The sequence below is a fragment of the Engystomops pustulosus genome, chromosome 3 (genome assembly GCF_040894005.1).
Source record: "Engystomops pustulosus chromosome 3, aEngPut4.maternal, whole genome shotgun sequence".
Taxonomy (NCBI): Eukaryota; Metazoa; Chordata; class Amphibia; order Anura; family Leptodactylidae; genus Engystomops; species Engystomops pustulosus.
The window spans coordinates 236,986,389-237,001,639 of NC_092413.1; positions in this window are offsets into that span (position 1 = coordinate 236,986,389).

Consider the following 15,251-nt stretch of genomic DNA (forward strand, 5'->3'; position numbering starts at 1 on the left):
ACGGCGACAAGTGGGGAGTCTCTGTACTCGGTAGGAGTAACGGCCACATGTGGGGGGTCTCTGCATTCGGGAGAGGTAACGGCCACATGTGGGGGGTCTCTGCACTCGGGAGAAGTCATGGCCACATGTGGGGGGTCTCTTTACTCGGGAGAAGTAACATCCACATGTGGGGGGTCTCTGTACTCGGGAGAAGTAACGGCCACATGTGGGGGGTCTCTGTACTTGGGAGAAGTAACGGCCACATGTGGGGGGTCTCGGGAGAAATTTCAGAACAAATTGTAAGGTGGGTTTTCTATTTTTATCTTTTGGAAATGTGTATGTAAATTTTAGGGCTAAATGAGCGTATAACTGGCACAATTAGACCATTCTAATTCTAATCCGATGTGAAAATGCGTTGGTTATATAGTGTGTGTGTGTGTGGGGGGGGGGGGTTGATGTTAAATATGTAAAATTTCATTCAAAACTGTATTTATCCGCAAAAGAGTAAATTCAGAAACTACGGAAAATCGCTATTCGATTTGTAGCCGCGCGACATCAAAAAATATTGTCCAGACATTTCAAAAACTATGAAAATGAAAAGTAGACAAATGGGAAATTTTATTCAGCAACTTATTTAGGTGGTAAATCTATCGGCCTGAAAATGTAATGATTTCGCATTTCAAAAAAGTGAAATTTGTCTTTTTTTGGAAAATAAACGCAAAACTTAGCAGCCGACATTTACCACTAAAATGAAGTACAACATGTGAGGAAAAAACAATCAAAAATAACAGTGTTCAAAAGTTATAACCATATAAAGCGACGCAAGTCCGGTAATAGAACACAAGCGGCCGGTGCTGGCCACATCGTGTACTTTTACTACAACTGGCAGTGGACTCCTATCGGGACAGAGACCCCTGCCATAGAGCCAGGTGCCGGGTCCACTGGACCACCATGGACGATGACGTAAGCCGACACCTGGGACCGGAATCTAAGTGACAGCCGGTTTTCACCAGAACCCACTAGGCACTAAGATCTGGCATGGTGTGCAGGGAGAGGCTGGTTTATAAGGTATTCTGGGAAATGGCCAGTGCCAATTAACAGCGCGCTGGCCCTTTAAATCCTTTGAAGTCGGCGCATGCGCTCTAGGAGACAGGACTAGATTTTCTGAAGTCTGGAGGTTCTTTAAAGAAACACCGGATGACCGACGGACTGTGGTGTGCAACCTGTGCCAAACCAGGATCAGCAGGGGTTCCACCACTACTAGCTTAACTACCACCAGTATGCGCAGGCATATGAATGCTAAACACCCCACTCAATGGAACCAAGGCCATTCATCTCCGGGCACACCACTGCTCCTTCTCCTGTGTCATTTGCTGCCTCTGCCAGGACCCCGGCACAAACACCTCCCACTCGAAAACCACACCTCAACGATCCTCCACAGCATCCACCAATGTCTCCATGCGCTGCGTTCAGCTGTCCATACCCAAGATGCTGGAGCGCAAGAGGAAATACAGTTCCACTCACACGCCCAAGCCCTCAATGTCCATATTTCCATATTACTCAGCCTGGAGATGCTGCCCTATAGGCTGGTAGAGACCAAGGCCTTTCACAACCTCATGGCAGCGGCCACCCCTCGGTATTCGGTCCCCAGCCGATACCACTTTTCCCGATGTGCCAGCCCAGTCCTGCACCAGCACGTGTCAGACAACATCATCCGTGCCCTGACCAACACCGTTTCTGACAAGGTCCACCTAACCACTGACACGTGGATGAGTTCTGCCGGGCAGGGCCACTATATATCGCTGGCGGCACATTGGGTTAACTTGGTGGAGGCTGGGCCGAGTCTGACCCTGGGGCTGCTCATATACCGCCGACGCCGAGGATTGTGGGGCCTACCTCGTTCACGGTCTCTCAGGCCTACTATGCCTCCTCCTCTTCCGACCCCTCCTCCACCTCCTCCTCCCAAGTACCATCCATAGGCATGGCGCCATCAGTCGGTAGCTCTAGGCGCAGCAGCAGTGCCGTTGCTAAGCCTGTGGTTGGCACCACTGAACCTGAAGCCAGGCATGGTTGTGTGTGACAACGGCCGTAACCTGGTGGCGGCTCTGCAACTCGGCAGACTGACACATGTGCCATGCCTGGCCCATGTGTTAAATCTCATAGTTCAGCAGTTCCTCAAGACATACTCCAATCTGTCTGATTTGCTCACGAAGGTGCACCGCATCTGTGCGCATTTCAGGAAGTCCAGCACAGATGCTGCCACTCTCAGGGCAGCGCAGCGCCGCCTCCAACTGCCCGCTCACCGACTGTTGTGCAACGTGCCCACGAGATGGAATTCCCCATTAACCATGTTATCCAAAGTTTACCAGCAGCGCAGAGCGATTGTAGACTGCCAGATGTCAACTTCCACCAGAACTGCTAGTCAGGTCAGTCAGCTTCCTCAAGTCTACAATGAGGAGTGGACGTGGATGTCTGATATCTGTCAGGTGCTGAGTAACTTTGAGGAGTCAACACAGATGGTCAGTGGCGATGCTGCCATCATCAGCCTCACCATCCCGCTGCTTGGCCTGTTGAAAAACTCTCTGGTCAGCATGAAGTCGGAAGCTTTGCGCTCGTCACAAGAGACGGGGGAAGAAGATTCCCTTGTTGATAGCCAAAGCACCCTTAGGTCTGTTTCTCAGCGCATATCGGAGGAGGTGGAGGAGGATGAGGAGGAAGAGGAGGAGAATGTTGGCTAGACAGAAGAGGGGACCATTGTTGAGTCCTTCACTGTTCAGCGTGTATGGGCAGAAGAAGAGGAGTGGGAGGAGGAGGAAATGGACAGTCAGGCCAGTGAGGGGAGTGAATTCTTACGCGTTGGTACTCTGGCGCATATGGCAGATTTCATGCTAGGCTGCCTATCCCGTGACCCTCGTGTTCAAAGAATTTATTCCAGCACCGATTACTGGGTATTCACTCTCCTGGACCCACGGTACAAGCAAAATCTTTCCACTCTCATCCCTGTAGAGGAAAGGAGTGTGAGAATGCATGAATACCAGCAGGCCCTGGTGCACAAGCTGAAACAGTATTTCCCTTCTGACAGCGCTAGCGGCAGAGTGCGTAGTTCTGCTGGACAAGTAGCGAGGGAGAGTAGGCGAGCAGGCAGCTTGTCCAGCACTGGCAAGGGTACGCTTTACAAGGCTTTTGCCAGTTTTATGTCACCCCAGCAAGACACTGTCACCTGTCCCCAGTCTCGGCAGAGTAGGGCTGATCTTTACAGAAAGATGGTGAGGGAGTACGTAGCTAATCATACCACCGCAGCTGGTGGCATCATCACCGATAAGCGTCCACGCCTGTGGAGGGCCACCATAAATATCACGGTCCTCAGTATTGCACATGTCGTATCCATAGCTGCCTCCACATGTCGTCCCCTTAGCAAACGAGCTGTGTCAGGCTCCTTTTTCGGGTGTTTCACCAGATACATTATGGAACGTGGTCACTATGTCGCCACCATGCTGTGTTATCGACTAAATATACCGTCAACCTTTTGTTGTTGTTGAAATCATTTCAGCGCTTCTTGCTCACCTCCTTTGGTTCCTCTCTGCCACCCATTGGTTTGAAGCCTGAGTCCATTTAGGGTATGTCGCCATGCCACTCTCTAGCCTGCCGCTGCTGCCGCTGCCTCTGCATGCCGTCCCCTATAGTGTCAGGGTCAATTTTTGGATGTTTTAGATGCTATCTCGCCTCATTCGGTCACTCTGTCATGGCCATGCTGTTGCCCATAATTTGGGCATAATGGTGCAATTAGGCAGCCTTAGAGGCATCCATGCATGCTGCCCCTGCTGTTTCCTGTCCATTTCCGTGTGCAGACCCTTGGTCCCCTTGAAGCATCGGGAAAAGTTAGATTTTTATGGCACCATCGCTGCCTGCCCCATTGTGGGGTTTTCCTGCATAGAAACACATTGGGGCTCATTTACAAAGGGTCTGGATTGTGCATTTTCATCGGTTTTCTTGAATTTTTCCAATTTGCGCCAAATCGCCCAGGATTTTGGCGCACATTAGCGCCGGCTTTCACGCGACAGAAATTGGCATGGCGGTCGGAAAACCCGGTGGATTCGGAAAAACTGCGGAACTTTTTTAAAAAATTGTGTCGCAAGAATAGCACTCACACCGGGCGAAGAAGGTGAACTCCGGTGGACTTCAGCGCAGTAGTGGCACCTAGTGGATATCGGGTGCATGACCTTAGTGAATCCCGGCAGAACCCTAATCAACGTCGGACAAAGCGCCGCTGGATCGCGAATGGACCGGGTAAGTACATGAGCCCCATTGTGTTACTGACAGATTGAAAATCCTTCCCTCAGGGTACTTGACACCTGATAGGATATCATTCTTTTAAAAAAAAATCTGTAATGAATTTAAGCAAATTATCATCCTTAGTCTAAAAATCAGAAACAAGCAAGGAAATAAAGTGAGACCTAGAATGATATCAGCAGTCAAAGTACTGAATCGTAAAAATCCATCCTCCTGCACAGACAACAATCACGTTTAAATTTTAAATTGGGGAGGCATCTGCTCCGATAACCAGGAATAGGCAATCAGGTCTGCCCATATCCAGTCCGAGACCATTGCGAAAATCAACAAATTTGGTGACAGTCCAGTCACAGAGTTATTTCTGCACTCAAGAAAACTGGCGATAAAATCTCATTGGTGGACACACTGGATATCTGCAGGTCCGAGGGCCCTCGTAGCAGCCACTCAGGCAGATTTTATGGCAATGTGTCATGGGTGCGCCTGCGACCCGCGATATGGGTCTCAGGGCCACCCGTGTCATATTGCCAGAAAATACATCCGTGTGCCCCAGTTTCTCACGCACCTGTCCCAGCTCCAGTGGCGGTCCCCTTGATGTCCGTGCGCCTGCACAAACACTCCTGTGTCCTAGGGCGTGTGCGTCGGCTCTGTAAAATTTAAAGGGCCAGCGTGCCACTAATTGGCGCTGCCTGCCTAATAAATTCCAGCCCCCTGGTGGATCATTGTGCTTCCATGCTTGAAAGAAAGCTGTATTCAAAGTCTCTGCGATTATCCTGATGTCCTGTTGTGACCTCAATTGTGACCTGACTACGATCCTGTGCTGCCTGTCCTGACCTTCCACTACATCCCAGACTCTGATTCTGTGCTGCCTGTCCTGACCTACCGCTACGTCCCCGACTCTGATCCTATGCTGTCTGTCTTGACCTTCTGCCTGTCCATGACAGGTGGAAGGTGTGTCTCCCCATGACCTCACCGGAAACTTGTTCAGGTCTACCACTAGGTATTACTTAAATCCTGTAACGAGCCATTTGAGTTAGGTATGAGTAAGGACTACACAGCTTAAAGTCCGAAACGCGTTACCGCAAGCTCCTTTTCCTTCCCGTGTTTTTGTGTCATGCCTTTCGTGTGTACCCATGCCTGCTTTTCTTGCCAATGCAAGTTTTCTCCTTTTTAATGAAGATTGAATAAATTTTTTGACTATTTTTATCTAAAAAAAGACTTATCTGCATCTATCGTTACTGCTGGAGTCCGTACCTGTGTTTTCTGCCTCTGAACATTTGCCCTCTCGGCGGTCCCAATACCGGGTGGGACCTTGGACTCCGTGCAACCTGCCGTTCCCAGGCCACAAGAGAACTTATCTGGGTGAGCTGTTTTTCTTTTTTCCCCCCTTTTTTTGCATTGTGACATATTGTCTCCGGTTTCTGAAACTCTGTGCTCCCCAGTAGTCTCTATTATCCCTAAAGGGGTTTTTGCTTCACGGTAATCAGATTTCCCCTTGGCCTTTGTTCACACCTATATTCATATACGGCAGTTACCAAATAACGCAGCATGGACACACCACCCTCTCTACCTCCTTCCACTCCTTATACATCTTCGCTGGATAATCCAGATCGCCTCAATAAAGTGCTAGAGCTGTTTTCACAAACAACTGAAAACGATGATTCAGAAATGCAACTTCGTTGTTTGTCTCACAAACTTGAAAACTTACTAATCAGCCAGATGAAGCTCTGGTGGGACTCTACCACACTTCAAACCTATTCAGATAAAAACATGATCCCTAGGGGACTAAGAATTAAAAAATTCCCTTCAACGGAACAAAATGCTGAATTTGAATCCAAATGGAATGATATACTATCCAACGGTTCCCTTCAGCCTTCAGCTAATGCAATTAATCATTAAGGATGAACTAGAAAGGCTTGCATCACTAGAGAATGAAATTGTAACCATCCAGACACAAATGAAACAATTTGAGTCCTGTAGCAATTTTCAAGATCTACAGAATACCACACAGAAACGTCTCAATTCTCTTGAAGCCGAGATTATGCAAACTAAGAAAGAAAAATTCAGAAGAGATTTAGACGACTATGCCACAAATCAAGTTTATACAAAAACGTCTCAGTCTAAATATAGACCTATTCTACGAAAGAGAAACAAACGCAACAAATCTAAAAGCAAAGTGACATTCTCGTCCTCGGAATATGAGTCAGATCCCAATACTGATACGTCGGATGTTGAAAACTCCTCTCTACCAAAAGAGCAACGGTCAAAAAACTTCAAACCGGTGGCCAAAACGGCCACAAAAAATGCCGCAGAGGGGGCAGAAAACACAAAGGAGGACGCGGGAAAACGCACCTACACAACCCGACAAACCAAAAAGTAAATTACAACTAGAGATGAGCGAACACTAAAATGCTCGGGTACTCGTTATTCGAGACGAACTTTTCCCGATGCTCGAGTGCTCGTCTCGAATAACGAGCCCCATTGAAGTCAATGGGAGACTCGAGCATTTTTCAAGGGGACCAAGGCTCTGCACAGGGAAGCTTGGCCAAACACCTGGGAACCTCAGAAAAGGATGGAAACACCACGGAAATGGACAGGAAACAGCAGGGGCAGCATGCATGGATGCCTCTGAGGCTGCTTAATCGCACCATTATGCCGAAATTATGGGCAACAGCATGGCCATGACAGAGTGACCGAATGAGGCTAGATAGCATCTAAAACATCCAATAATTGACCCTGACACTATAGGGGACGGCATGCAGAGGCAGCGGCAGCAGCGGCAGGCTAGAGAGTGGCATGGCGACATACCCTAATTGGACTCAGGCTTCAAACCAATGGGTGGCAGAGAGGAACCAAAGGAGGTGAGCAAGAAGCGCTCAAATAATATCGGTACATGATAAAAGTTTGCCAGTATATTTTGTGGATTACACAGCAGGGTGGCGACAAAGTTAACATGGAAGCCATGAAAACAACCCAAAATTCTGCCTGACACAGCTCGTTTGATAAGGGGACCATGTATGCTTACAGTTCATGCCAGTCGCTGCACTGGCTGCCAGTCTCCTTTCGAATACAGTTTAAAATAATAATAACCCTCATCCATAAAGCTCTGTATAATGCTGCACCCCCCTACCTCTCCTCTCTTATCTCAGTCTATCGCCCAACCCGTGCTCTTAGATCCGCCAGTGATCTTAGATTAACCTCTACCCTAGTGCGGACCTCCCACTCGCGTCTCCAAGACTTCTCTAGAGCTGCACCAATTCTATGGAATGCTCTGCCCTGGACTATCAGACTAATACCTAACCTCCAAAGTTTCAAACGTGCTCTTAAAACCCATTTCTTTAGGCAAGCCTATAACACTCATTAACTGCATGAAGTTTTAACTCTTCTACTAACCCGTCCTGTGTCGTCCTCCCATCTGTTATCCAGCAACCAACAGGCACCAGACTTCTCTGCAGTCCCATTCACCCTGGACCTGGTATATAAGATGACGGCTGAGTGGTTCAAGCGACAGCAATTCCATTTATTATATTTTGTTCTATTCCCTAAGAAGAATGGCTTGACCGTTAAATATTCTTTTACCTCGTGTTACCCCATCATCTTCATAAACCGTAAGCTCTGGCGAGCAGGGACCTCACACCTGTTGTTCCATACAAATGTTGTGCTCTGTTACAATACATTTGTATTTGTTTCCTATGATTTGTAAAGCGCTACGGAATATGATGGCGCTATATAAATAAAGATTATTATTATTATTATTATGGAGGCAGTGAACTAGTAGTAGATTAAAGGTGCTGCAACTATGTTAGTTGGTTCTTGGCATGGAGCTGGCGCTCTGCAGCCAGGCGAGCTTTTGCCAATCCAAGCCCCTGTCTCTAGGCTACTCCCCAAACAGCACTTCTAAGAACCTTTTGTATAAGATCAAGTGTAGTAGCGTTCTTATAAGTTTAGGATATGGCGGGTGAGGGGAATGTAAACAGATGCGCAAGAAGCGCTGAAATAATATCCCTAAATGGTAAAAGTTTGCCAGTATATTTTGTGGATTACACAGCAGGGTGGCGACAAAGTTAACAAGTTTGATGTGGAATGCCCTGCAATAGCTCTTGGGCGGTGTGCCTTTTATCGCCTAGGCTCAGCAGTTTCAGCACCGCCTGCTGTCGCTTAGCGACGACACTGCTGCTGTGCCTAGAGCTACCGACTGATGGCGCCATGCCCACGGATGGTAATTCGGAGGAGGAGGAGGTGGAGGAGGGGTGGGAGGAGGAGGAGGCATAGTAGGCCTGAAACACCTGGACCGAGGTAGGCCCCGCAATCCTCGGCGTCGGCAGTATATGACCAGCCCCAGGGTCAGACTCGGTCCCAGCCTGCACCAAGTTAAGTGTAGTAGCGTTCTTATAAGTTTGGGATATGGCGGGTGAGGGGAATGTAAACAGATGCGCAAGAAGCGCATGATGCGCATGGAGCTGGCGCTCCGCTGCCAGGTGAGCTTTCGCCAATTCAAGCCCCTGTCTCTAGGCTACTCCCCAAACAGCACTTCTAAGAACCTTTTGTATAAGATCAAGTGTAGTAGCGTTCTTATAAGTTTAGGATATGGCGGGTGAGGGGAATGTAAACAGATGCGCAAGAAGCGCTGAAATAATATCCCTAAATGGTAAAAGTTTGCCAGTATATTTTGTGGATAACACAGCAGGGTGGCGACAAAGTTAACAACTTTGATGTGTAATCCATGAAAACAACCCAAATTTCTGCCTGACACACCTCGTTTGATAAAGGGACGATGTATGGAGGCAGCTATATGGACGACTTTTGGAGGTAGCAATGGAGACAACGTGTGGAGGCTGCTATGGAGACAATTTAATTTGGATAGTGCCTGTATGTGGCAGTCCCAAACATTTTTCAAACCAGAGGAGCAGGTAGGTGGCCCTCCAGTAAAATGGAATAGATTGAGTGCCTGTATGTGGCAGTCCCAAAAATGTTTCAAACCAGAGGAGCAGGTAGGTGGCCCTGCAGTAAAATGGAATAGATTGAGTGCCTGTATGTGGCAGTCCCAAAAATTTTTCAAACCAGAGGAGCAGGTAGGTGGCCCTCCAGTAAAATGGAATAGATTGAGTGCCTGTATGTGGCAGTCCCAAAAATGTTTCAAACCAGAGGAGCAGGTAGGTGGCCCTGCAGTAAAATGGAATAGATTGAGTGCCTGTATGTGGCAGTCCCAAAAATGTTTCAAACCAGAGGAGCAGGTAGGTGGCCCTGCAGTAAAATGGAATAGATTGAGTGCCTGTATGTGGCAGTCCCAAAAATGTTTCAAACCAGAGGAGCAGGTAGGTGGCCCTGCAGTAAAATGGAATAGATTGAGTGCCTGTATGTGGCAGTCCCAAAAAATTTTCAAACCAGAGGAGCAGGTAGGTGGCCCTCCAGTAAAATGGAATAGATTGAGTGCCTGTATGTGGCAGTCCCAAAAATGTTTCAAACCAGAGGAGCAGGTAGGTGGCCCTGCAGTAAAATGGAATAGATTGAGTGCCTGTATGTGGCAGTCCCAAAAATTTTTCAAACCAGAGGAGCAGGTAGGTGGCCCTCCAGTAAAATGGAATAGATTGAGTGCCTGTATGTGGCAGTCCCAAAAATGTTTCAAACCAGAGGAGCAGGTAGGTGGCCCTGCAGTAAAATGGAATAGATTGAGTGCCTGTATGTGGCACTCACAAAAATTGTTTCAAACAGAGGACCGGGTAGGTGGCCCTCCAGAAAAATTAAATGCATGAAGTACTATAGCAAGAGCCAGTGGGCCCTGTCAAAAAATAGCCATTTTCCTCTGCTTTACTGTACAAAGAGGAGGAGAAGGAGGAAAATGAGGAGGAGGAGGAGTGGATCAATTATTCAGGTTGAGCTTCCTTCACCTGGTGGAGATTGGAAATTCTGAGAAATCCAGCCTTTATTCATTTTAATAAGCGTCAGCCTGTCAGCGCTGTCAGTCGACAGGCGTGTACGCTTATCGGTGATGATGCCACCAGCTGCACTGAAAACCCGCTCGGACAAGACGCTAGCGGCAGGGCAGGCAAGAACCTCCAAGGCGTACAGCGCCAGTTCGTGCCACATGTCCAGCTTTGAAACCCAGTAGTTGTAGGGAGCTGTGTGATCATTTAGGACGATGGTATGGTCAGCTACGTACTCCCTCACCATCTTTCTGTAAAGATCAGCCCTACTCTGCCGAGACTGGGGACAGGTGACAGTGTCTTGCTGGGGTGACATAAAGCTGGCAAAAGCCTTGTAAAGCGTACCCTTGCCAGTGCTGGACAAGCTGCCTGCTCGCCTACTCTCCCTCGCTACTTGTCCCGCAGAACTACGCACTCTGCCGCTAGCGCTGTCAGAAGGGAAATACTGTTTCAGCTTGAGCACCAGGGCCTGCTGGTATTCATGCATTCTCACACTCCTTTCCTCTGCAGGGATGAGAGTGGAAAGATTTTGCTTGTACCGTGGGTCCAGGAGAGTGAACACCCAGTAATCGGTGCTGGAATAAATTCTTTGAACGCGAGGGTCACGGGATAGGCAGCCTAGCATGAAATCTGCCATATGCGCCAGAGTACCAACGCGTAAGAATTCACTCCCCTCACTGGCCTGACTGTCCATTTCCTCCTCCTCCAACTCCTCCAACTCCTCTTCTTCTGCCCATACACGCTGAACAGTAAAGGACTCAACAATGGTCCCCTCTTGTGTCTCACCAACATTCTCCTCCTCTTCCTCCTCATCCTCCTCCACCTCCACCTCCTCCGATATGCGCTGAGAAACAGACCTGAGGGTGCTTTGGCTATCAACAAGGGAATATTCTTCCCCTGTCTCTTGTGACGAGCGCAAAGCTTCCGACTTCATGCTGACCAGAGAGTTTTTCAACAGGCCAAGCAGCGGGATGGTGAGGCTGATGATGGCGGCATCGCCACTGACCATCTGTGTTGACTCCTCAAAGTTACTCAGCACCTGACAGATATCAGACATCCACGTCCACTCCTCATTGTAGACTTGAGGAAGCTGACTGACCTGACTACCAGTTCTGGTGGAAGTTGACATCTGGCAGTCTACAATCGCTCTGCGCTGCTGGTAAACTCTGGATAACATGGTCAGTGTTGAATTCCACCTCGTGGGCACGTCGCACAACAGTCGGTGAGCGGGCAGTTGGAGGCGGCGCTGCGCTGCCCTGAGAGTGGCAGCATCTGGGCTGGACTTCCTGAAATGCGCACAGATGCGGCGCACCTTCGTGAGCAAATCAGACAGATTGGGGTATGTCTTGAGGAAACGCTGAACTATCAGATTTAACACATGGGCCAGGCATGGCACATGTGTCAGTCTGCCGAGTTGCAGAGCCGCCACCAGGTTACGGCCGTTGTCACACACAACCATTCCCGGCTTGAGGTTCAGCGGTGCCAGCCACAGATCAGTCTGCGCCGTGATGCCCTGTAATAGCTCTTGGGCGGTGTGCCTTTTGTCGCCTAGGCTCAGCAGTTTGAGCACCGCCTGCTGTCGCTTAGCGACGGCACTGCTGCTGTGCCTAGAGCTACCGACTGATGGCGCCGTGCCCACGGATGGTAGTTCGGAGGTGGAGGAGGGGTGGGAGGAGGAGGAGGCATAGTAGGCCTGAAACACCTGGACCGAGGTAGGCCCCGCAATCCTCGGCGTCGGCAGTATATGAGCAGCCCCAGTGTCAGGCTCGGTCCCAGCCTCCACCAAGTTAACCCAATGTGCCGTCAGCGATATATAGTGGCCCTGCCCGGCAGCACTCGTCCACGTGTCCGTGGTCAGGTGGACCTTGTCAGAAACGGCGTTGGTCAGGGCACGGATGATGTTGTCTGACACGTGCTGGTGCAGGGCTGGGACGGCACATCGGGAAAAGTAGTGGCGGCTGGGGACCGAATACCGAGGGGCGGCCGCCGCCATGAGGTTGCGAAAGGCCTCGGTCTCTACTAGCCTATAGGGCAGCATCTCCAGGCTAAGCAATCTGGAGATGTGCACATTAAGGGCTTGGGCGTGCGGGTGGGTTGCACTATATTTGCGTTTCCGCTCCAGCGTCTGGGGTATGGAGAGCTGAACGCTGGTGGATGCTGTGGAGGATCGTGGAGGCGACGATGGGGTTTTTGTGGCAGGGTCCTGGGCAGGGGGCTGACTAGCAGCTGACACAGGGGAAGGAGCAGTGGTGTGCACGGCCGGAGGTGAACGGGCTTGTTGCCACTGAGTGGGGTGTTTAGCATTCATATGCCTGCGCATACTGGTGGTAGTTAAGCTAGTAGTGGTGGAACCCCTGCTGAGCCTGGTTTGGCAAATGTTGCACACCACAGTCCGTCGGTCATCCGGTGTTTCCTTAAAGAACCTCCAGACTTCTGAAGATCTAGCCCTCGCCGCAGGAGCCCTCGCCACGGGAGCTTCACTAGTTGACACATTTGGCGCTGATGCACCAGCTCTGGCCCTGCCTCTCCGTCTGGCCCCACCACTGCCTCTTCCAACCTGTTCTGGTCGAGGACTCTCCTCCGTCTCAGAAGCACTGTGTTCACCCGGCCTCTCAACCCAGCTTGGGTCTGTCACCTCATCATCCTCCGATCCCTCAGTCTGCTCCCCCCTCGGACTTCCTGCCCTGACAACAACTTCCCCACTGTCTGACAACCGTGTCTCCTCATCGTCGGACACCTCTTTACACACTTCCACTACGTCAAGAAGGTCATCATCACCCACAGACTGTGACTGTTGGAAAACCTGGGCATCGGAAAATTGCTCAGCAGCAACCGGACAAGTGGTTTGTGACTGTGGGAAGGGTCCAGAAAACAGTTCCTCAGAGTATGCCGGTTCAAATGCCAAATTTTCCTGGGAGGGGGCAGACTGGGGGGGAGGAGGCTGAGGTGCAGGAGCTGGAGGAGTGGCGATTTCGGTGACATGGGTGGACTGCGTGGAAGACTGACTGGTGGTGGACAAATTGCTCGAAGCATTGTCAGCAATCCACGACATCACCTGTTCGCACTTTTCTGGCCTCAACAGTGCTCTACCACGAGTCCCAGTAACTTCAGACATGAACCTAGGGAGTGTAGCTCTGCGGCGTTCCCCTGCTCCCTCATCAGCAGGTGGTGTCTCACCCCGCCCAGGACCACGGCCTCTGACCCCTGCAGTAGTTGGACGCCCACGTCCCCGCCCTCGTCCTCTACCCCTAGCCCTCGGGTTAAACATTTTTAAAATGAGAGTTATAACTTTATTTTTTTTTTTACTTTTTTTTGTTTTTTTTTGTGTGTTTTTTTTTTTTTTGTGTTTTTTGTTTTTTTTGAGTTTTTAAAACCAAACAATGCTATCCTATTGCTATGGCTATTTTCTAGCCAAGTATCAAAGCACACTACTATGCCAGATGAGATGACACTGAGTTAGTGCCTAATTGAAATCCAACCCCTACTAAATTTTCCCACTTCGGTCTTTGCTATGGATATGTGCGTCACTAAGCGCAGAACACAGCGGTCGCAAGTCTCACTACAAATTGCTCAGAATTGGCTAGTACATGCACTGCAGAAACTACAGCCACCAGCAGATCAACCAGAAATCAAATATATAGAACGCTACTGTATGCGTAAGTAAGCTCTTTGTATTCTCCTATGGCTATTTTCTAGCCAAGTATCAAAGCACACTACTGTCAGATGAGATGACACTGAGTTAGTGCCTAATTGAAATCCAACCTCTACTAAATTTTCCCACTTCGGTCTTTGCTATGGATATGTGTGCCACTAAGAGCTAAACACAACGGTAGCAAGTCCCCCTGCTAATTCCTCACAAAATGGTACTAGATGCAAATTAAAATAAAAAAAGTAGAACGTTATTGTAGCCCTAAGAAGGGCTGTTGGGTTCTTGTAGAATCACTCCTGCCTAACAGTAAGCTAATAGAACACCCTAACGCTTTCCCTGACCAGCAGCAGCTCTCTCCCTAGCGGCATCCAGAGACAGAATGATCCGAGCAGCGCGGGCAGCGGCTAGTCTATCCCAGGGTCACCTGATCTGGCCAGCCAACCACTGCTATCGACGTGTAAGGGTACCACGTCATGCTGGGTGGAGTGCAGAGTCTCCTGGCTTGTGATTGGCTCTGTTTCTGGCCGCCAAAAAGCAAAACGGCGGGAGCTGCCATTTTCTCGAGCGGGCGAAGTATTCGTCCGAGCAACGAGCAGTTTCGAGTACCCTAATGCTCGACCGAGCATCAAGCTCGGACGAGCATGTTCGCTCATCTCTAATTACAACATGTTAGAAAATTCTTCTACACTCATCTCCTCAACACAAAGTACTGCCATTTTCAGTGTTGTCAATCTCTCTGCCAATATTCTGTCTCTTGATCAAATTAATGTTTTGAAAAAAGGTCTGAGTTTTGCTCCCAGTAACAATATGGACCTCTATCAGACTATTAAGGACGTCAACAAATTCATTAGACTCTTAACCGTAAAAAAGCATTTTTTTGACCTTAACAATACACAGAACCCTCTGCCTTTCAATTCCTCCAACTTGACTAACAGTACGGGCCAGGAATTTTTTGACCAAAAACTTCACTTTTTAAGAACAAGTTCTACTACTCAATTTAATATCTGAAGACACTAGAGAAGAACCATCCACCTCCCTTCTGGACACCTCTAAAATCATCAATACTAAGAATCCCACCTTCTATCCAGTTAACGCCAGATGTGCAGAAATGGACATGTTCCAAGAAGCAGTCGAACATGAACTCAAAATCTTACGAGACTCCTCTACTGCCAATTCATGTAACTGTAATCTCACTTCTAGAGAACGCAGGGCCATTACACAACTTCGTAACAATCCTAATATTTACATCAGACCATCTGATAAAGGTGGTTCCATTGTTGTTCTTGATAAAGAGTTATATAAGAGAGAAGTTGAGACCATGTTACATGACCCTCTGGTATATATCAAATTGTTGTCTGACCCCACCGAAACCATTTCGGACAATTTAAAACTCCTATTACAAGAAGGTAATT